Source organism: Schistocerca serialis, chromosome 12 (assembly GCF_023864345.2).
Source record: "Schistocerca serialis cubense isolate TAMUIC-IGC-003099 chromosome 12, iqSchSeri2.2, whole genome shotgun sequence".
Lineage (NCBI taxonomy): Eukaryota > Metazoa > Arthropoda > Insecta > Orthoptera > Acrididae > Schistocerca > Schistocerca serialis.
The window spans coordinates 167,310,135-167,332,209 of record NC_064649.1 but is presented as its reverse complement, the minus strand read 5'-3'; the positions used below and the strand labels follow the sequence as shown (position 1 = coordinate 167,332,209).

The 22,075-nt window shown below is 43.4% G+C and overlaps 1 protein-coding gene across 2 annotated transcripts in view; it reads right to left on the bottom strand.

The window, feature by feature from the left end:
- The window catches only part of LOC126428260 (protein Lilipod), a 364,122-nt gene that overhangs the window by 98,839 nt on the left and 243,208 nt on the right, over positions 1–22,075 (bottom strand). The window lies entirely within an intron of this gene.

Below are 22,075 nucleotides of genomic sequence, written 5' to 3'. Positions count from 1 at the left end.
TGATCAAGCGTCACTTCCTTTTAACTGTACGGTATATGTTACATTGCGTTTAGGAACTTTCGGGTAATTGAACATGTATCAATAATTACGGATTTCTGTAGCTGTATATATAAGTTTGGATGTAGCTGTATTGCATTGATGTACTGGTGGATATTGCGTGGTATGACTCCTGTAGTTGATAGTATAATTGGTATAATGTCAACTTTATCCTGATGCCACATGTCCTTGACTTCCTCAGCCAGTTGGATGTATTTTTCAATTTTTTCTCCTGTTTTCTTCTGTATATTTGCTGTATTGGGTATGGATATTTCAATTAGATGTGTTAATTTCTTCTTTTTATTGGTGAGTATGATGTCAGGTTTGTTATGTGGCGTTGTTTTATCTGTTATAATGGTTCTGTTCCAGTATAATTTGTATTCATCATTCTCCAGTACATTTTGTGGTGTATACTTGTATGTAGGAACGTGTTGTTTTAAAAGTTTATGTTGTAAGGCAAGCTGTTGATGTATTATTTTTGCGACGTTGTCATGTCTTCTGGGGTATTCTGTATTTGCTAGTATTGTACATCCGCTTGTGATGTGATCTACTGTTTCTATTTGTTGTTTGCAAAGTCTGCATTTATCTGTTGTGGTATTGGGATCTTTAATAATATGCTTGCTGTAATATCTGGTGTTTATTGTTTGATCCTGTATTGCAATCATGAATCCTTCTGTCTCACTGTATATATTGCCTCTTCTTAGCCATGTGTTGGATGCGTCTTGATCGATGTGTGGCTGTGTTAGATGATACGGGTGCTTGCCATGTAGTGTTTTCTTTTTCCAATTTACTTTCTTTGTATCTGTTGATGTTATGTGATCTAAAGGGTTGTAGAGGTGGTTATGAAATTGTAGTGGTGTAGCCGATGTATTTATATGGGTGATTGCTTTGTGTATTTTGCTAGTTTCTGCTCGTTCTAGAAAGAATTTTCTGAAATTGTCTACCTGTCCATAATGTAGGTTTTTTATGTCGATAAATCCCCTTCCTCCTTCCTTTCTGCTTAATGTGAATCTTTCTGTTGCTGAATGTATGTGATGTATTCTATATTTGTGGCATTGTGATCGTGTAAGTGTATTGAGTGCTTCTAGGTCTGTGTTGCTCCATTTCATTATTATTATTATTATTATTATTATTATTATTATTATTATTATTACCACATTTATGTTTTTGTTTAATTATTTCACATTTATTATTCATTAACTAAATGTTATTTGGAATAAATGAATGTCCAGTAAATGACGAAGTTGGTTATTTCATTTCATTTGCCAAGATATCTCAGATTAGGAAAACTAAAATCAAAATTCTCTTCTGTCTACCAGTGAAGAGCCTCAACTGCAGAAAGCGGGCATTTACAAGATTCACCGTGAGTGTGGTGCTGCAGACAACACAAACTGGATATTGGATCGTAGTTTTGTGGATCACTTCTATTTCCCTTCTTGTATACGGGTGTGACCTGTGCCTTTTTCCAAGAACTGGACAAGGTTTTGTCTTCAAGGGATCTACACCAGATTATTGTGAGAAGAGGGGCTAACTCAGACGTAAATTCAGTATAGAATCTGACAGGGATTCCAATGAGGTTTGGAGCTTTGTTCAACTATAATGATTTTAGTTGTTTCTCAACACCACTGACACTAATACTTATTTCATTTATCTTTTTGGTTGTACGACGATTAAACTGGGGCAGTTCCCTGGGTTTTCCTTTGTAAAGAAACATTTGAAAACAGAGTTCAGCATTTCACCTTTTGCGTTACTACCCTCAATTTCAGTTCCTGTCTCATTCCTTAGGGACTGGACACTAACTTTGGTGCCACTAACAGCCTATACATATGACCAGAATTTCTTTGGATTTTGTGAAATGTCATTTGACAAAATTCTGCTACAGTAGTCACTGAAGGCATCACGCATTGCTCCCTCGACAGCCAAATGCGTTACATTCGGCATCTCTCTATCTATAGCCCTACACTTTGTTTTACACCTATTATGCAGTCATCTCTCCTTCTTCAGAAGTTTCTTTACAGTGACCGTATACTATGGAGGTTCCATTCCATTACGAACTGTCCTACTAGGTACATGTCTATCCAGCGCGTGTGCAAATATTCTTTTAAACTTGAGCCAGAGTTCCTCTACACGCACCTGACCTGTGCTGGTACTTTCGAGTTCCTCACTGAGATGTGACACTACTGATTTTTTTATCTAGTTTACTTTACGTATATATCTTTTTGCTTGTTTCAGGTGGCTTTGTACTTCATAATCATTGTCGCCACAACCGCATCACGGTCACTGATACCAGTTTCGTTGTGGACATCCTCAAAGGGGACAGGTCTATTTGTTGCCATTAGGTCCAATATATTTCCATCATCCATCTGTTCTAGGTACTTTTCAGAGAAGGTATTTAATCAAGTTTCACAGGATGTCTTATCACATCCACAACTAACAAAATTGTAATTTTTCCAATAAATTATTGGTAGATTAAAGTCTCCACTGATGATCACAATATGATTGGGGAACTTACGTACAAGTGAACTGAGGTTGTTTCTGAACTTTTCAGTTACGCCAGGAAATGAGTCTCGTGGGCAATAGAAGGATTCACTTATTTTACGCTCAACCCTGGTACTGAGTCTTGCCCAAACAATCTCACATGCAGCTTCAATTTCTACCTTTGTGGATTTCAGTTTTTGTCAACTCTGATAAATACATCCCCTCCATTTCCCATTTGCCTGTCTTTTTGATATACACTTAAATTTTCCCAAACAAAATTACTGCTATCAATTCCTAGTTTCAACCAGCTTTCTGTACCTACTATTACACGAGCTTCACTGCTTTTAATGGGCACTTCAAACTCTGGCACTTTGTTGAAATGCTTCAACAGTTTACCATTAGTATTTTAATACTCTCACCTGCGGGAGGCATTTCTTTCGACCTTACACCAATTGTTCCAGGTTTCCTACAGCCATCATCATCATCATCTGGACTGGACGAAGAGTCGCCTAATCTAAAAAAAACCCTCGTGCGCACCCCACACACAGTCAGATACCTGAGCAGCAGCCTGTGACTTGCAGTGCACGCCTGACCTGTTAATGGGTACCCTACAATTCTCAACCCCACGGGGCAAGTCCACGAAGTAGCGGCCTAGCTTGTCACGGAACCTTAGAAGTCTCTGGCTCGGCCCTTCCACTTGACTCGTAACCGAAGGGCCACAATCAGCTCTGGGTACGATTCTGGAAACTGCGACCTTCGTCGAAACACCACGGCGAGGCTCGTCTTCTCGACCTCCTCTCTCAGTCGCTGGAATGACCCGAGAATGACATCGGAGCCCAGACGGTGGCATCGTTTGCTCCAGCGTGTGCCACAATCTGCAGCTGGCTGCACCCCATTCTTTTAATGGTTGCTGGAATAGCCTCTTCGACATGTCGAATGACGCCTCCCAGGCATTCTCACCGAGTGCACCTGCTGTCTTTTCCTATCCCTCGCTGCCGTTTTCCTAAGGGGTGCCATCATTTGCCATACGTTTAAACTGCTGCCTATTAATAGACCACTACTCTTTTACATTTGCCTCCTCCTGACAACAGACAGAACAGTTTTCCCCAAAGCAGGTGTAGTGGGTCAACACCCTGACTCCTCGCTGGTCCCCGCCCACCCTGTACAGGACGCCTCCGTCTACCGCTGACACACGACTCGCAGTTCAGTAGACGAGCAACGACAGGTCCCGCGCTCCCTGCAGAGGGGGCAGGATCCGCAGGCGAGCACAGTACTCGAGGTACCTCTGGTACACGACTCTCGGGAGCTCTTCCAGCACACCGATTCGCAGCAGCTGTCAACTGTTTGACGTAGTCAGGGGGATCTCCAGGTGGTTGCCAATGCCAACCAACTCATCCTGTGTTCGAGAACAGCATTCACAGTGGGGCTGCATTTTCGCTGGTGCGATGTATTACGAGGCAGTGAACAAAGAACTTTAGTTTCAACCTGCTGATTATCTTTTAATCTGTTGAGCTATAAAGTTCCCAACTCCCTTACAAGAATTGAAGCAGATACACAAAATATACGGAGCGAAAGGCTATTTACAATTTGTACAGAAACCAGATGGCAGTTACAAGAGTCGAGAGGCATGAAAGGGAAGCAGTGGTTGGGAAGGGAGTGAGACAGGGTTGTAGCCTCTCCCCGATGTTATTCAATCTGTATATTGAGCAAGCAGTGAAGGAAACAAAAGAAAAATTCGGAGTAGCTATTAAAATCCATGGAGAAAAAATTAAAAACTTTGAGGTTCGCCGATGACATTGTAATTCTGTCATAGACAGCAAAGGACCTGGAAGAGCAGCTGAACGGAATGGACAGTGTCTTGGAAGGAGGATATAAGATGAACATCAACAAAAGCAAAACGAGGATAATGGAATGTAGTCGAATTAAGTCGGGTGATGCTGAGGGAATTAGATTAGGAAATGAGCCACTTACAGTAGTAAAGGAGTTTTGCTATTTGGGGAGCAAAATAACTGATGATGGTCGAAGTAGAGAGGATATAAAATGTAGACTGGCAATGGCAAGGAAAGCTTTTCTGAAGAAGAGAAATTTGTTCACATTGAGTATTGAGTTATGTGTGAGGAAGTCATATCTGAAAGTATTTGTATGGAGTGTAGCGATGTATGGAAGTGAAACATGGACGATAAATAGTTTGGACAAGAAGAGAATAGAAGCTTTCGAAATGTGGTGCTACAGAAGAATGCTGAAGATTAGATGGGTAGATCACATAACTAATGAGGAGGTATTGAATAAAATTGGGGAGAAGAGGAGTTTGTGGCACAACTTGACTAGAAGAAGGGACCGGTTGGTAGGACATGTTCTGAGGCATCAAGGGATCACCAATTTAGTATTGGAGGGCAGCGTAGAGGGTAAATATCATAGAGGGAGACCAAGAGATGAATACACTAAGCAGATACAGAAGGATGTAGGTTGCAGTAGGTACTGGGAGATGAAGAAGCTTGCACAGGATAGAGTAGCATGGAGAGCTGCATCAAATCAGTCTCAGGACTGAAGACCACCACCACCACCACAACAACAACAACAACAACAACAACAACAAATGATCTTTTGGATAGGGTGGGCAGCAATGTGCGGCTGTTTGCTGATGAAGCCGTGGTGTACGGGAAGATGTCGTCGTTGAGTGACTGTAGGAGGATACAAAATGACTTGGACAGGATTTGTGATTGGTGTAAAGAATGACAGCTAACTCTAAATATAGATAAATGTAAATTAATGCAGATGAAGGGGGAAAAGAATCCCATAGTGTTTGAATAGTCCATTAGTAGTGTAGCGCTTGACACAGTCACGTCGATTAAATATTTGGGCGTAACATTGCAGAGCGATATGAAGTGGGACAAGCATGTAATGGCAGTTGTGGGGAAGGCGGATGTTGTCTTCGGTTCATTGGTAGAATTTTGGGAAGATGTGGTTCATCTGTAAAGGAGACCGCTTATAAAACACTAATACGACCTATTCTTGAGTACTGCTCGAGCGTTTGGGATCCCTTTAAGGTCGGATTGAGGGAGGACATAGAAGCAATTCACAGGCGGGCTGCTAGATTCGTTACTGCAAGGTTTGATCATCACGCGAGTGTTACGGAAAAGCTTCAGGAACTCGGGTGGGAGTCTCAAGAGGAAAGGGGGGCGTCCTTTTCGTGAATCGCTACTGAGGAAATTTAGAGAACCAGGATCTGAGGCTGACTACAGTACAATTTTACTGCCGCCAACTTATATTTCACGGAAAGACCACAAAGATAAGAGAGATTAGGGCTCGTACAGAGACATATAGGCAGTCATTTTTCCCTCGTTCTGTTTGGGAGTGGAACAGGGAGAGAAGATGCTAGTTTTGGTACGAAGTACCCTCCGCCACGCACCGTATGGTGGATTGCGGAGTATGTATGTAGATGTAACAGTGCGCCCCCAGAAAATCAGCGGACCAAGCCAGCCCATGCTAAGGTCTCGCAAAGTGCAGTTATCAAAAAAGTCCCCTTCGATGTCGAAGCAAAAGACATAATCGACCAACTGCGCAACCACGGCCCGCATCAAGAAAGACTGAATCCATACAAACACTGATAGAAACACAGAACAAATTCACAATGATCCACCGTCAGTAATTACAAATTGAAACGTTAATTCTTTTATTATGGAATGAATGTGAAATGAAACTTTTAATAACCCGTATGTTACACTCGAAAATTACAAATATTCCAACGGGCATGAGGATGAAAGTAATACCTTCGGTATTCCTTCCCTCCTAATGGGAGGCAGAGTAATATTAGTAATTTTCGCCTCACAAACATTAAGATACGCTCAATAGTAAATGCCTGATGGCCTAAAGTTATCGAACAATTGTAAAGTAAAAGAAATGAACCATCGCATAGCAGCGACAGAGTCTATTATTCCTTATCTTTGCCGTTCTTGCGCGGTGCCTGTAAATCTCCATGTACATGTATCGATTAATGGTATAAAAAAGAATTCCGTTGTTTCAAGACAAATGAGGCTTTTCGCGCCTCACCTGTTGCTGTTTGTGTTCTATGAAAGGCGGACGCGGACTTGCTGCGTTCCGCAACTGTATTTTATATTTTACGTGAAAATATTGAGTGAATATGCTAACTGTTATTTTTTCCAATCAGAAAACATGTAGTTTCTTGTAACTGATTACGAACAGACAACAGCAAGAGGACATTTTGACTTATGTATAAACTATTTAACCACAATGGTCATCTATTGTAATTTAATATGAAAAGGTACGCAGCATTAAGAAAAGTGTGTTAAAGATAAGTGTGCTTATTTTAGTAAATTAACCTTGATGATTTCCATCTCCTTATTTACCTGAACGATAATAATTTTGTGTTACTTCATCGCCAGAAATTACGATCACGCCGATGGGCCGAACGCAGCATGAGGCAGAAGGAACATTATCTTTTCCTATTATTTATGAACCAATTTTTTTTTAATTGTGTAGTGTTGCATTTCTTTTAAAGTCTATAAACCTTCCGGTCCCTTAGTGTTGATCCGGGTATGACTACATCGCGACTATAAAAATGCACAGAAATGATAATGTTTCTTCCGAATGATCTCAAATATATATATATATATATATATATATATATATATATATATATATATATCAATATGCTGCTCTTATTCAGGTATTTAATGCTCAAAGTATGTCATTATAATAGTGTAATCAATCCCTGATTCTGTTGCCAAGTGGCCCACCAAAATATTCACTTTTTCGACATTTAAAAAAGTAACAATTCTTTTTATTTTCGTCCCCCAAGAGCAACGCTACAATGTCCATGCCAAATGGCGTATTATCCGAGTGACACACTCTCGCCTATTTAGCGATAATACAAAATATGCTGCGCTTCTTCGAACATCCTCGATGTATTCCGTCAATGCTATCCAGTAAGCATCCCACACTGCGCAACAGTACTCTAAAAGAGGACGGGCCAGCGTAGTGTAGGCAGTCTCCTTACTAGATCTGTTACATTCCCAGAGTCTTGCGGTAAAAATCTTTAGTTAGCCTTCCACACAACATTTCTGTGGGTTCCATCCAATTTAAGTTGGTCGTAATAGTAATTCCTAGGTATTTAGTTGAATGTACGGCCTTTAGGTTTGACCGATGTTTAACGGCATCCTTTTAGCACTCATGTGGATGAGCTCACAGACTTCGTTATTTAGGGTCAACTGCCAATTTTCGCACCACAGATGTCTCTTTCCTAAATTTTCTTGCAATTTTTTTTGATCTTGTGATGGCTTTACTAGTCGATAGACGAAAGCGTCATCTGCAAACACCCTAAGACGGCTGCGCAGATTGTCTCCTAAATCGTGTATATAGGTAAGGAATAGCAGAGGGCCTGTCTTGGGAAACGCCAGAAATCACTTCTGTTTTACTCGATGACTTTCCGTCAATTACTACGAACTGTGACCTCTCTGACAGGAAATCACGAATCCAGTCACATAACTGAGACGATATTCCATAAGCACGCAATTTGACTACGAGCCGCTTGTGAGGTACAGTGCCAAAAGCCTTGTGGAAATCTAGAAATACGGAAGAAATTTTAAATCTTTGTCAATAACACTCACCACTTAGTGTTAGTACGCAGCTAGTTGTGTTTTACAAGAATAATCTTTGCTAAATCCGTATTGGTTGCATGTAAATAGACAGTTCTGTTCGAGATAATTCGTAACGTTCGAACACAATACAGGATGTTACAAAATGGTACGGCCAAACTTCCAGGAAACATTCCTCACATACAAAGAAAGAAAATATGTTATGTGGACATGTGTCCGGAAACGCTTACTTTCCATGTTAGAGCTCATTTTATTACTTCTCTTCAAATCACATTAATCGTGGAATGGAAACACACAGCAACAGAACGTACCAGCGTGACTTCAAACACTTTGTTACAGGAAATGTTCAAAATGTCCTCCGTTAGCGACGATACATGCATCCACCCTCCGTCGCACGGAATCCCTGATGCGTTGATGCAGCCCTGCAGAATGGCGTATTGTATCACAGCCGTCCACAATACGAGCACGAATAGTCTCTACATTTGGTACCGGGGTTGCGTAGACAAGAGCTTTCAAATGCCCCCACAAATGAAAGTCAAGAGGGTTGAGGTCAGGAGAGCGTGGAGGCCACGGAATTGGTCCGCCTCTACCAATCCATCGGTCACCGAATCTGTTGTTGAGAAGCGTACGAACACTTGGACTGAAATGTGCAGGCGCTCCATCGTGCATGAACCACATGTTGTGTCGTACTTGTAAAGGCACATGGTCTAGCAGCACAGGTAGAGTATCCCGTATGAAATCGTGATAACGTGCTCCATTGAGCGTAGGTGGAAGAACATACTGACGAAACTAAAATGAGCTCTAACATGGAAATTAAGCGTTTCTGGACACATGTCCGCATAACATCTTTTCTTTATTTGTGTGTGAGGAATGTTTCATGAAAGTTTGGCCGTACCTTTTCGTAACACCTGTATATGTTCCAAACTCCTGCTGAATATCAGTGGTTGTTGTTGTTGTGGTGTTCAGTCCTGAGAATGGTTTGACGCAGCTCTCCATGCTACTCTACCCTGTGCAAGCTTCTTCATCTCCCAGTACCTACAGCAGCCTACATCCTTCTGAATCAGTTTAGTGTATTCATCTCTTGGTCTCCCTCAACGATTTTTACCCTCCACGCTGCCATCCAGTACTAAATTGGTGATCCCTTGATGCCTCAGAACATCTCCTACCAACCGATCCCTTCTTCTAGTCAAGTTGTGCCACAAACTGCTCTTCTCCCCAATTCTATTCAATACCTCCTCATTAGTTATGTGATCTACCCATCTAATCTTCAGCATTCTTCTGTAGCACCACATTTCGAAAGCTTCTATTCTCTTTTTGTCTAAACTATTTATCGTCCACGTTTCACTTCCAATTTAGTACTGGATGGCAGCGTGGAGGGTAAAAATCGTAGAGGGAGACCAAGAGATGAATACACTAAACTGATTCAGAAGGCTGTAGGCTGCAGTAGGTACTGGGAAATGAAGAAGCTTGCACAGGGTAGAGTAGCATGGAGAGCTGCGTCAAACCATTCTCAGGACTGAAGACCACAACACACCCCATACAAATATTTTCAGAAAAGATTTCCTAACTCTTAAATCTATGCTCGATGTTAACAAATTTCTCTTCTTCAGGAACGCTTTCCTTGCCATTGCCAGTCTACATTTTATATCCTCTCTACTTCGACCATCATCAGTTATTTTGCTCCCCAAATAGCAAAACTACTTTACTACTTTAAGTGTCTCATTTCCCAATCTAATTCCCTCAGCATCACCCGACTTAATTTGACTACATTCCATTATCCTCGTTTTGCTTTTGTTGATGTTCATCTTATATCCTCCTTTCAAGACACTGTCCATTCCGTTCAACTGCTCTACTAAGTCCTTTTTTGTCTCTGACAGAATTACAATATCACTGGCGAACCTCAAAGTTTTTATTTCTTCTCCATGGATTTTAATACCTACTCCGAATTTTTCTTTTGTTTCCTTTACTGGTGGCTCAATATACAGATTGAATAACATTGGGGAGAGGCAACAACCCTGTCTCACTCCCTTCCCAACCACTGCTTCCCTTTCATGTCCCTCGACTCTTATAAATGCCATCTGGTTTCTGTACAACTTGTAAATAGCCTTTCGCTCCCTGTATTTTACCCCTCCCACCTTCAGAATTTGAAAGAGAGTATTCCAGTCAACATTGTCAAAAGCTTTCTCTAAGTCTACAAATGCTAGAAAAGTAGGTTTCCCCTCCCTTAATCTTTCTTCTAAGATAAGTCGTAGGGTCAGAATTGCCTCACGTGTTCCAACATTTCTACGGAATCCAAACTGATCTTCCCCGAGGTCGGCTTCTACTAGTTTTTTCATTCATCTGTACAGAATTCGTGTTAGTATTTTGCAACCGTAACCTATTAAAATGATAGTTCGGTAATTTTCACATCTGTCAACACCTGCTTTCTTTGGGATTAGAATTATTATATTCTTCTTGAAGTTCGACAGTATTTCGTCTGTCTCATACATCTTGCTCACCAGATGGTAGAGTTTTGTCAGGACTGGCTCTCCCAAGGTCGTCAGTAGTTCCAATCGAATATTGTCTACGCCCGGGGCTTTGTTTCGACTCAGGTCTTTCAGTGATCTGTCAAACTCTTCACGCAATATCATATCTCCCATTTCATCTTCATGTACCTCCTCTTCCATTTCCATAATATTGTCGTCAAGAACATCGCTCCTGTATAGACCCTCTACATACTCCTTCCACCTTTCTGTTTTCCCTTCTTTGCTTAGAACTGGGTTTCCATCTGAGCTCTTGATATTCGTGCAATTGGTTCTCCTTTCTCCAAAGGTCTCTTTAATTTTCCTGTAGGCAGTATCTATCTTACCGCTCGTGAGGTAAGCCTCTACATCCTTACATCTGTCCTCTAGCCATCCCTGTTTAGCCATTTTGCACTTCCTGTCGATCTCATTTTTGAGACATTTGTTTTCACTTTTGCCTGCTTCACTTACTGCATTTTTGTATTTTGTCGTTTCATCAATTAAATTCAGTATATTTCTTCTGTTACCTAAGGATTTCTACTTACTGCATTTTTGTATTTTCTCCTTTCATCAATTAAATTCAGTATATCTCTTCTGTTACCCAAGGATTTCTACTAGCCCTCGTCTTTTTACCTACTTGATCTTCTGCTGCCTTCACTATTTCTTTGCTCAAAGCTACCCATTCTTCTTCTACTGTATTTCTTTCCCCCATTCGTGACAATTGTTCCCTTATCCTCTCCCTGAAACTCTGTACTACCTCTGATTGTCAGTTTATCCAGGTCTCATCTGGCCCTGGAAATGTGTTACAGTTTAAAATCTGGTTCCTAAATCTCTGTTTTACCATCTATCTGAAACCTTCGAGTATCTCCCGGGTTCTTCCATGTATACAACCTTCCTTCAGGATTCTTGAACCAAGTGTTAGCTATGATTAAGTTACGCTCTGTGCAAAATTGTACCAGGCGGCTTCCTCTTGCATTTATTAGCCCCAATCCATATTCACCTACTACGTTTCCTTCTCTTCCTTTTCCTACTGTCGAATTCCAGTCACCCATGACTATTAAATTTTCGTCTCCCTTCACTACCTTAATAATTTCTTTTATCTCATCATACATTTCATCAATTGCTTCATCGTCTGCAGAGCTAGTTGGCATATAAACTTTTACTACTGTAATAGGCGTGGGCTTCGTGTCTATCTTGGCCACAATAATCCTGTTTGTAGTAGCTTACCCGCACTGCTATTTTCAATCATTATAAAAACTACTACTGCATTGCCTCTATTTGGTTTTGTATTTATAACCCTGTATTCATCTGACCAAAAGTGTTGTCCCTCTTGCCACCGAACTTCACTAATTCCCACTATATCTAACTTCAACCTATCCATTTCCCTTTTTAAATTTTCTAACCTACCTGCCCGATTAAGGGATCTGACATTCCACGCTCCGATCCGTAGAACGCCAGTTTTGTTTCTCCTGAAAACGACGTCCTGCTGAGTAGTCCCCGCCCGGAGATCCGAATGGGGGACTAAGGGACACAAAATCATTCACTCTTCACATGCGAGAAGTATAAGTTTTGGGGCCTACCAAGCACGCTTTTGAGAAATGTATAGCGTAATGCTTCGAGTTCCGTCAGTTGAATTTTATCGCTATAGGAGGGTTATCCGGAAACTAAGGTTACGTGGCATGTAGCTCTAGCACACAATGTGAGCGGGGACAGCTGGAAGCCAGCGGAAGGCACGAGCATTCTCAGCGAGGAGCAGCTGGTCGGTTAGTGTTGTGGCGACTGTGAGAAATGGCCGTTCTCAGTCTGGCTCCCGCCAAGTGCGCGCTGGAAATTCTCAGGGCGTGAATGCCGCTCCGATTCATCGCGAAATTGTTTCAGTTAATGCGGAGGTCGTAATGTGAAGGCAGCGTGTGACGAAAGGCGTACCGAATATCGATTTTGGAAGGACGGAAATTCACGACGAAGAAAGAAGCTGAAGCATGCCCAAACTCTCTCGTGGTTCCCTTTTTAGGTACTCCACGTCGACGTCTGCTCGTAGATACGTATCGTCGGTAGGTTTTCCGGCTTTACTCCCCGACGTGACAGCGACGACTCTCCGATGAGGTGCGGTCCTCGTGTCTTGCTATTGCTGCGAGTCTTGTGAATATCGCTTTTATTTAGTAATTTGCCCGGCTAAAACTCTCCCCTGTTATGATTAAGACAGCCTGCGCCACCTTTCGAGGGAGTGGGGACGTCAAAGAGTCACAGACGTTCATATTAAGCAGTCCGAAAAACACGTAAACGTTCACTTCGGTTAGCGTGACAGTTAATGCCTACGCTTTCCGCTAGATGGTGCTGACTTACTGCTCAATAGCTTTGGTTCCGTAAAACCTACACTGATTATTACTAGGCAAATGAAATAAGTACAACACTCTTGTATTTCACTTTCACTCTATATTCAAGGGGAAATACAGAAGCGTCCGATCTTACCCGTCGGCTTTGACCCATGACGTCACAAATACCGCGGAAACGACTATAAACAATTCCAATATGGCGGATATAAAAACATCGCATACGTATTGTAAACACTGAAATACACAAGTTTCACAAAAAGCCTAATGACTGTAACGGGACAAGCGTGGGAAATTAGGGGTTTTTGGGTGCGGAGAAACTAAATATACAGAAATGTAGCCACCGACCGCCATTCAAAACCACGCAAAACAACGAAATAAATCAACATCACAAAACTGACCAAATACCAAAAAACACATTCCTATCCATAATCGGACACTTCCCTTAACCTATATAGCTCAACAGAACCTACCGATCACATCCCCCAATAGAAAACTAAGAAACGAAAGCTTCCCTTACACCTACATACATCGGCACTTATGCAGTTTAGCAGGTACGGAAAAAATTTTTCATTTTTTTTCAAAATTTGATCATCATGTGTCGTTATGCGGTGGGGGGAGTCTGCAGTGCCCCCCCCATCCCCCCACAGGCTTCATTAGTGTCAAATCAATATTTTCGAATCATAGGCGGCCGCTGCCGCGGCCGCATTCCAAAAAAAAACTCCCAACCTAACCTCAAGTGGGCTACGCTACAGATCAATATGTTCATCAAATTGCTTCATATTACGTATACATGTTCATTAGTGTCAAATCAATATTTTCGAATCATAGGCGGCCGCTGCCGCGGCCGCATTCCAAAAAAAAAACTCCCAACCTAACCTCAAGTGGGCTACGCTACAGATCAATATGTTCATCAAATTGCTTCATATTACGTATACATGTTCATTAGTGTCAAATCAATATTTTCGAATCATAGGCGGCCGCTGCCGCGGCCGCATTCCAAAAAAAAACTCCCAACCTAACCTCGTATTCAGGGCTACGCTACAGATCAATGTGTAGGTCCCTTACGTCACGGGTCAAAGCCGACGCGTGAGATCGGATGTTTCCAACCTATACCCAATACACAAAACATACATAAATAACAAAAAAAAAACGGAACTTACCTCAAAAAAGTTCCAGCTCCACAAACTAGATTGGCCACCACAATCACACACAAATGCACACACGCACGCACGCACACACACACACACACACACACACACACACACACACACACACACACACACACACACACACACACACACACACGAAAAAATACTGAACTAAAATAAAAACCCAACCCACCCAAACGTCAACCCCCTCCCCCACAACTCCAAAATACAACACACAAACACTATACAACAAAATAAACCACCCACCCACCTACCCAGCCCACCCTAACTAACCACTTTCGGTCTATACATTTTACCCACAGCCCTTAAAAAAACCCGAAGAATGCAATAGCCCTCTGGGACACTCTTCCGCCAACAGTACTCATCTAAATGAGACTGAAGGTTGGAAGAGCGCCTCTTCCCCCTCCCAAGAACTGACTTAACCGCTCCCCACATCCCCTCAATTGTGTTAGTGCAAGCCCCAGTATCATAATTCTTAAACTCTAGACTGTGGTTCACTACTAAATGATTAAATCCCCTCTCACCCAACCCCCTATATGAAGAAAACGCATCTGAAACTACTGTGGACCCCGGCTCTACATACTCCTCAATTAACCCCACTAATTCAGGCTTCGACCTCCCCTCCACAACCCTAAAAACACATTCAGTACCCCCACCCCCCTGAACAACAGCCCCCCACACCCAAAGACCAGCCACAGACTTCCCCCTCCCATACTTCCTTTTACCAAACTGCGACTCATCCACCTCCACAAGCACCCCATGCCCACCCAACTTACCCCTGTACTTAATAAATTCGGAACACACCTCACGACAAAAGGAATACCAGTCTAAAACAGTCCTCTCACTCACACCAGTCTCAAACGCGCAAAAACTCTGCCCGCAACTATAACAAAAATAATACGTAATAAGCACAATCTCACGCATGGCCAATCTAGACTTCTCGAACCAGGTACCACGCCTTACAGAACGCCATACGCCATCTTTCCGGCAACACCACATGTATCCGTGCCTGGTCCGAGAGTCCGGAACTTTAACCAATTTCATAGGTTCACGGCACACACCGCACTTCACGACCTCGGCAATTAAGCCAAATAGCTGAAGAAATTTAATCAGCTCTAAAGCTGTCTCCCCCATCATCGCCCTCAACCGAACACTGTTAAGGCGGTCTTTCATATCCATTCCTGAACAAAAAACCACAACCAAATACACTCAATAACAAACTCACCCGACGTACAGCAATGAGCATTAAATTAACCATTAACTCACTAATAGAAATTCCGCTTCAAATCCAACACCTGAGCAACAGAAAACTGACCCCACCACACGAAACAAACGAAACAAACGAAAACCATGAACACACCACCAGAGAGCACGACAAACAAAAACAAGACATCTACAAACACGCCACAATCGCAAATCAAACTCCGCGCCGTAATGACGTCACACACCACAACACGCTTACGTCACGGGTCAAAGCCGACGGGTAAGATCGGACGCTTCTGTTGACCCATTCAAGGATTAAGATGGTGATGGATGGTGGATGATGGTCTATTTAAAAGGTTCCTAGCCTGGAGGAATCTAAATAGTCCGCAAATGCTCTACGTCCAGATTCGCAACTAACGGCACACGACACTTTCAAAAGCCCACACGTTAATATCTGAATACCGGTACCTCCGAATTCACTCGCATCAGCAGATAATTTGAGTTTCTGTCGTCTATATGTCAGTAAAGTTCCAATCTAGCACTAAAGTCCTTAATACTCCGTTGCTACCGACAGTCAGAGATCGCACACTACATCACTTCTGATCTCCGTGATATTCTAACAGTTTATCGTGAATCTTAACACGACAAAGTCCAATCTAATTATTGTCTCGCTGACTGACACGGGTTCCCCGCCCTTCAACGAAACAATCGAGGAAAAAAGGCGGGAATAATGACGATCAGGCCTTTTTGTAGGTTTTCATCACAAGAGTTTAACGTCACTGCCTACTCCATGACGGAGCTTCCGTGACTTTGCTGTACTTGGACGTTAAACTACTTGCTGATATACTATAATTCTGATGTGCAATTACCGAATTCTGATTCTAGACTACTTTCTCCTCTAAAAATTCTATTCCTAATTTTGAATTATTCTTTCTATAGCTTTTATCACTGTAAACTGAACCGAGGTGTTACAAAGCGCGGTTCTAGGCGCGCAGTCCGGAACCGTGCGACTGCTACGGTCGCAGGTTCGAATCCTGCCTCGGGCATGGACGTGTGTGATGTCCTTAGGTTAGTTAGGTTTAAGTAGTTCTAAGTTCTAGGGGACTGATGACCACAGCTGTTAAGTCCCATAGTGCTCAGAGCCATTTTTTGTTACAAAGCGGAAGGCCGTCTGTTTTGACCGACGGCGTGGTGCAGAAAACTGAAGATCATCTCCTCTCTGATCGCCGTTGGACACTGACGACCTGGATCCAGTTTGCCCAAACATTTCACGAAATGATAACTGATCAACAAAATTATCTGAAGCTGTGTGCGCGTGCTGGCTGCCACGACGCTTACCGAAGCACACGAAATGAACAGAGTTAGTGCCGCTCGCGAATCTCTCGACCGTTTTGAGACTGAAGACGAGGCTTTTCTCAACTCTGAAGTGACAAGATGTGGGATTATCACCGTACTTCAGAGAGCAAACGACTATCACTGCAGTGCCGCCATACTCGAGCTCCTTCGGGCAAAAAATTCAAAACTCAGCAAACAGCGACGAAAATTTTCAGAGCCATACAAAAAAACGTCGCCGGATGGTGACAACGGGAGTCCTTCACAAGGCGCGTTCGCACAACGCTGATGGAACAAGAGTTGTTGACTCTGTTTTGTTGGGATGTTATAAACCACCCCTCTCACAGCCCCGATCATGGACCTAGTGACTATCATCTGTTCACTGAATTGAAGGAACACCTTCGTAGAAAACACTTTCCCGACGACGACGAGATGAAAATCGAAGAACTGGCTGAAAAAGAAGGCGGCAGAAGTCTATGACACACGAATCAAAAATTCCAAGGATGACAAAATGTGTTGTGGAAAAATAATGCAAGACCTATACTACAATTGGTGATTTTATTAAAATAAATTCATTTTTCGTGCTTGAAAAAATTCTCGCAACTTACATTCCGGATTACCCTGTCTCGCTAGTCAGACAAACTTGTGGCCATTCGCGCCACCTTTTTCTACTCAACTGTGTTCTTCATAACTTCACTATTAGACGAAGTTACAGTCTCAGCGTAAACACGCCTTTAAGTAACTTTCTTCTCTTGATCCTTTCGTTCCTTTCTTGCCGTAACTTCACGGGATTGGCACGTTAATAGTCGGGTTTGCCACTGACAGTGTTGGACAGTGGCCAGACCATTACGCACGGAGAACTGGATTTGTGAACTCCATCTGTTTGCGTGTAGTGTTCCGCATGGTACAGTATAAGAACGTTTTGTAGAAGTTTGAGAATCGTCTAAGAATCATCTAACTCAAGGGAGACGTGGGACCGAGGTCGGTATTCACGTAGGGGGGATGTGGAAAACTGCCTAAAAACCACGTAAGTCTGGTCGGCACACCGACGCTCGTCGTTAATCGATGCTGCTCCCTAATATACTGACGAGACGGAAGTAGTGGGCTAACTATATGCACACACACTACTGGCCATTAAAATTGGTACACGAAGAAGAAATGCAGATGATAAACGGGTATTGATTAGACACATATATTGTACTAGAACTGATACGTGATTACATTTTCACGCAATTTGGGTGAGAAATCAGTGCCCAGAACAACCAGCTCTGGGCGTAATAACGGCCTAGATACGCCTGGCCGTTGAGTCAAACAAAGCTTGGATGGCGTGTACAGGTAAAGCTGCCCATGCAGCTTCAACACGATACCACAGTTCATCAAGAGTACTGATTGGCGTATTGTGACGAGCCAGTTGCTCGGCCACCATTGACCAGACGTTTTCAATTGGTGACAGATCTGGAGAATAACACGGATGCGACCATCATGATGCCGTAAACAGAACCTGGATTCATCCGAAAAAATGACGTTTGGCCATTCGTGCACCCAGGTTCGTCGTTGAGTACACCATGGCAGGCGCTCCTGTCTGTTATGCGGCGTCAAGGGTAACTGCAGCCATGGTCTCCGAGCTGATAGTCCGTGCTGCTGCAAACGTCGTCGAACTGTTCGTGCAGTTGGTTGTTGTCTTGAAAACGTCCCCATCTGTTGACTCAGAGACCGAGACGTGGCTGCACGTCCCGTTACAGCCGTGCGGATAAGATGCCTGTCATCTCGACTGCTAGTGACACGAGGCCGTTGGGATCCAGCAAGGCGTTCCGTATTACTCTCCTGAACCCACCGATTCCATATTCTGCTAACAGTCATCGGATCTCGACCGACGCGAGCAGCAATGTCGCGATACGATAAACCGCAATCGCGATAGGCTAGAATCTGACCTTGATCAAAGTCGGAAACGTGATGGTACACATTTCTCCTCATTACACGAGGCACCACAACTACGTTTCACCAGGCAACGCCGGTCAACTGCTGTTTGTGTATGAGAATTCGGTTGGAAACTTTGCTAGTGTCAGCACGTTTTAGGTGTCGCCACCGGTGCCTACCTTGTGTGAATGCTGTGCAAAGCTAATCATTTGCATATCACAGCATCATCTTCCTGTCGGTTAAATTTTGCGTCTGTAGCACGTCATCTTCGTGGTGTAGCAATTTTAATGGCCAGTAGTGTATACGAACGGCGGTAGTATCGCGTACACAATGTGAGAAGTAGAATTGCTCAAGCAAAGGCTGCTTTTAACAAGAAGGAAAACATCTTAACATCTAAGAGCATCAGCTTTGAAATCAGGAAAAGATTTTTGAAATCGTATGTGTGGAGTGTGGCACGCTATGGGTGTGAAAAATGGACTCTCGGGACAGAGGAAGACCAGAAGCTAAATTCTTTTGAAACGTGGTGCTATAGACGCACGGTCAAACTAAAATGTATCGACAAGGTCACAAACGAAGTGGTTCTGGAAAGAGCAGGTGAGAAGAGAAGCTTCTGGAGTTTCATTGTTCAAAGAAGACTGCAATTTACAGGCCATCTATTAAGACATAGAGGGCTCCTGAACACAATCATAGAGGGATAGGTCGAGGGAAAAAGACCGAGAGGAAGACCACGACTGAGGTACATGGATCAAATCGTGAAAGATGTGGGATGTAACACCTATAAAGAAATGAAGAGAAAAGCTGAAAGACGCACAGAATGGAGACAAGCTGCCATTGTAGCTGTTGCAAACGAATCCTTGGATTGACCACTAAAGAAGAAGAAGAAGAAGAAGGTATAAAAGGGCCGTGCAGTGGCGGAGCTGACATCTGCACTCGGGTGATTGGCGTGGAGAGCCTGGCAACGCGGTTATGCCCTCAAGACGGGACTTAACGCACTCTGAATAGGGCGGGAGTAGTAGTTGGAGCTAGACGCGTGGGGCATTCCATTTCGGAAATCGTTAGGGAATTGAGTATTCCGAGATGCACAGTGTCAAGGGCGTGTCGAGAATACCAAATTTCAGCCATTTCCCCTCACCGCGGACAACGATATCGGCGGCGTTTCCGTAGTCAGTGCTTACCGACAGGCGACACTGCGTGAGATAACCGCAGAAATGGATGTGGGGCGTACGACCAACGCATCCACTAGGACAGTGAGGCCAAATGTGGCGTTCATGAGGTGCGCGAGTGCCTTAGCTAACAGCACGACATCGTCTGCAGCACCTCTGGTGGACTCGTGACCGCGTGAGCTGGACCCTGGACGACTGGAAAGCCGCGGTCTCTCAGTACAGTCCCGACTGCAGTCGGTACGAGGTGACGGTAAGGTCCGAATGTGGCGCAGACCCCACGGAGTTATGAACCCAGGTTGTCAAGAAGGCATTGTGCAAGCTGCCGGTGGCTCCACAATGGTGTGGAACGGACCGGGTGCCCTCGTCCAACTGGACGATTCATTTACCGGATACAGCTATGTTCAGCAACTTGGGCATCATTTGCAGCCATTCGTGAATTTCATGTTCCCAAACAACGGAGGAAGATTTATCGACGATCGTGCGCTATGTCACTGGGCCACAAAAAATGGTTCAAATGGCTCTGAGCACTATGGGACGTAACATCTGAGGTCATCAGTCCCCTAGAACCTAGAACTACTTAAACCTAACTAACCTAAGGACATCATACACAACCATGCCAGAGGCAGGATTCGAACCTGCGACCGTAGCAGTCGCGCGATTCCAGTCTGTAGCGCCTAGAACCGCTAGACCACCGCGGCCGGCCACTGGGCCACAATTGTTTGCGATTGGCTCTCAACAGTTCGAGCGGATGATTTAGCCTCCCTCATCGCACGATGAGAATCACATAGAACATTTATGACATATTCGGAAAGTCGATTCGTGCAACACTTTCGCAGTTACGGACGGCTATAGAGACAGCATGGCGCTCTATGTCTGCAGGGGACTTCCAAAGACTTGTTAACCCCACGTCACAGTGAGTTGCTTCATGACTTCCATCACCTCAGTGTATTTCCAACTCGAATAACCGTTCTCGAGACACTGCAGAACGTTTAAGTGTTTATTAAAAATATCTTTATCCTTTGCTACTACCTTGAGTTCTGTTACATAAATGAAAACGTATTTAAATAAAGTTCTCATCAATATTAGCTGTGCTGCAAACAGAAGAGAAATGTCAGGAAAAAATGTCCGTCAAAAACTTAACGCATTTTTAAGATGTTCGTCACAGGAGGTAGATAAGGAAAAAGGTGGCATTGTTACGTGTGCGTGTACGACAAACTTCATTCCGCAAAACAGGAATTTAGTTGCGAACAACTGTCGTTAATCAGAGCCTAACGAAACGCCACTTTAAATCCAGTTACGAGGTCTGCCAGTGTCTCGCATTGGCAAAGCTCGTCCCAGAGCTTCTCTTGTTGCTGCAATTCGTTTGTTAAGCTGCGTCTACATGGATTATGCTGCCCGGCAATGTTGCCCGGCCAGAGGAATTGCAGCCACATTACCGGCGGCTGCTGGCCGACAGAGTTAGCGGCGATGCATTTCCGAGGCGGCAGAGGCCGCCACAGCAGAGCGGCCGCCAAATGGACGACAGCGAGCTGGTGGTGCCAGGGAGAGCGGCTCGCATTCCACGAGGGAAAAAAAAGTTAGCAACACAGAGAGAAATCGGGCTAGTGGACGCGTTGTCTTTTACCTGAAATGCTTCTCAGACTTTACCTCGTGAACTGATGCTGGATACACACTACGCCCAGAATGCTGAATCGCGATATTGAACACATCGTCTGAAGCTAATTTGGCCGAGAACGGGTAGGGGCAGTACCACATCCTCCAGTTCTGGCCCCTGGCGATTCGTACCTCCCTAATGTGTACGCTTACTTCTCACCGATGCTCTCTTCGTAGCAAGAGTTTGCAACGTTTCAGTGGGAACTTGTAGGAAGTCATTAAATTAGTTTCAAATAAAAATCAGATGTGTGTGTTCACCAGTACAGTCATAAAACTACGAACTTTGTGCAGTTACGGAACGTGTGAAAAGTAATGTATAGGAAGACTGTAAAAAAGAAAAAAATAGCTAGTTACTGTTCGTGAACAAGCAAACACACCTGATGAAGCTTCCGAGTCGTTTAGAAGTCTTTAGAACCTATGTAGGCCCACATTACAATTACGGTTAACCAGAGCAGATCTTCTAAGACGGTAACAGTGAGGATCTACCTTTCCAGATTTCGACTTGTAGAAGCAAACCGCCAACAAATATCTCAATTACCTCTCAAGTTGTATGGATCAAGCATACAATAATATAAAATATAATAACTTGAGAAGTAATTGAGATAGTTATTGACAGTATGTTTCTAAAAGTAAGGTAACTCAAAAAGTTTTTTTTTTTTTTTTTTTTTTTTTTTG